This window comes from Acartia tonsa, chromosome 1, assembly GCF_053477335.1.
Source record: "Acartia tonsa isolate MP-2025a chromosome 1, ASM5347733v1, whole genome shotgun sequence".
Classification (NCBI taxonomy): Eukaryota; Metazoa; Arthropoda; class Copepoda; order Calanoida; family Acartiidae; genus Acartia; species Acartia tonsa.
The window spans coordinates 27,484,522-27,486,927 of record NC_137260.1 but is presented as its reverse complement, the minus strand read 5'-3'; the positions used below and the strand labels follow the sequence as shown (position 1 = coordinate 27,486,927).

The 2,406-nt window shown below is 29.6% G+C and overlaps 1 long non-coding RNA gene across 1 annotated transcript; it reads right to left on the bottom strand.

The window, feature by feature from the left end:
* Positions 1 to 955: 955 nt before the first annotated feature.
* On the bottom strand, positions 956 to 1,927 carry LOC145316520 (uncharacterized). The gene is made up of 2 exons (XR_013878550.1): positions 1,615 to 1,927; positions 956 to 1,230 (listed from the first exon to the last, which is right to left on the bottom strand). It is a non-coding gene; the product is annotated as an uncharacterized LOC145316520 (long non-coding RNA).
* Between the last annotated feature and the right edge of the window lie 479 nt (positions 1,928 to 2,406).

Sequence of the window (2,406 nt, the reverse complement as noted above, 5' to 3'; positions counted from 1 at the left end):
CAAACGGACCAAATCAATTACAATTTATCGTTATGGCTTCTAAGTAAGGTACAATAAAGGAATCGATTATTCGAAGACTTTCCAAAATCTTGGTAAGTTTTTAAAATTAAATGTTAACAATAATTTTAGTTTAAACATTCTAATGTGGTATTCTTCGTAAATATATTTTGTACACCATACCTCAGCAATAATTAAATTTTATAGAACGTTAGTCTCGCTCCTAAATCCATGTGGCGCTTCTTTGACATTAATTGCTTTGTTTATGTCTATTTACAATTCGAAAAGTTATTCTCCTAATTAAGATGAGTGACTCATTTTTATTTTTATATCAGAGAAAAACACTAGAGGGAGAAAGAGTTAAATAGCTGTATCTCCCCATCGCGTTGTCCTTGTGCTGACTTTCAAGCCAAGTAGCAGACAATTATTTGGTAGCAGACGAATAAGGTCATTGAAAAAGTAGTGGAGGTAGTTATCTGTATATACATCTATACTATAGATCTGTTATTAAAATGAACATAGGGTTAAAAAATAAAAAGAAAGGTTTTCGCAAAAAGTTAGGGATTATTATTGAATAGAACTCCAGTGATAAGATAATGGACGATAAAATAATACACATTCACAATGATAATAAACAAAAATGACTCTTTTGTTAAACCAAAGTTCAATAAAAGTACCTAAAGTTTTATAGAATCATAAAACTTTGGGTACCAGGTGTAGATTGCCAGTCAGTACCTAGGGAACCTTGTTGTAATTATTTGAATTTCAATTACCGTTAGTCTTATTTTTAAGGTCGCTTACAAAGTGAATAAAATGTGAAAACATGCCATTTTATGGCCCAGAAATTTTGAAAACTCGATACCAAACAACAATTCATGAACTTAAAAGACCTACAGGACATTATGTCTAATTGTAGAGTAGATTTACTATAAATATAATTAAGGAAAATGGAAGTAAATATTTTTGAACATATATTTTCTCTAAATATGATGAGCTATATTTACACTTCTTTTTATTAAAAATAAATCATTCAAGTCATTATAACAAAATTGTATCAAAGGTCAATATTTAAATATTATAATTAATTCTATACATGATTATTATTAAATCATTAGTTAAACACGGAGCTCTATCTTGATATCCTTGGAATTGAACTTTTTTTGTTTCAAAAATCAAAATATTTTTAAAAAAATTCACAATATAAAGATACAAAATTGAGCAAAAGGATTGGTTCTTAATAAAAGACTGATCAAGGACAGAAGGCGCGTAGCAATAAAGATCTAAGAAACGGTAAAGCAAAACGTTTATAGAAGCTTCATAAAAGATAATTTTAGAGAATATGAACACTATATTATCTATAATCTATAATACAAAGTAGAAAGATGTCTTTATAACAGTAACCACTGAACCGATTAGGTTCTATTTTGTAAGTAAGCTTCATATAGGTCCTGTGATGGTTTAAGGCTATTCTATTAGATAATAAAATAATAATAAAAAGTATTAGAGTTGTGGTATGGGGGAAGCTTGTGTTGAAGCTAAATTCGGCGACTCATTGTCCATTTTGCCTTTCTCCGTTTTAAAAAAAAGCATGGTTTAAGTCCTTCTGCCCTTAAAAACCTATCCTTTTCTAAACAATATTACTATATTTAGTGCAAGATAAGCGTATATTACAGGTACTAGGAGGTTACTAATATTAGAAAAAGCGTATACGTTTCATATAAACAGAAGCAGGGATAAGGATTAGATTTAATAAAAAATCACATGAGGTTGCGTGAATATTTTGTTATTTTTTAATTTCTCTCCAAATCCCTGCGTAAATTAATTGATATGTACATTACAATGATTTTTATTTTATTTTCTGAATTTTTATTTCATTTTGCATTTTTTTATATTTATAATAAGCACCAAACAAGGGGGGGGGGGGGAAGTTCTGACACATTTGCGTAAACGGTGAGTATAGGCTTTATCTTTGGACTGAGAGGATAGGTTATTAGGGATAAAATCATTCTTATATAATGAATTTCCCCCAGATTTAAGATTTTTTGGATAGGCCTCCAGGTTCCGGAGCTCCAGGCCTCCAGGTGGTCTCTGTACAGGTAAAATTGAAAAAAAAAATTTTTTTTTTAAAGTTACAGGTCAACTTATAAAACAAAATATGCATCTTTTTTAATATTATTCACATATTTGAAGAAAAAATATGCATATTTTGTTTTATAAGTTGATTTTTAACTTAAAATTTTTTTTTTTTTTTTTTCATTTTTACCTGTACAGAGACCACCTGGAGGCCTGGAGCTCCGGAACCTGGAGGCCTATCCAAAAAATCTTAAATCTGGGGGAAATTCATCATATAAGAATGATTTTATCCCTAATAACCTATCCTCTCAGTCCAAAGATAAAGCCTATACTCAC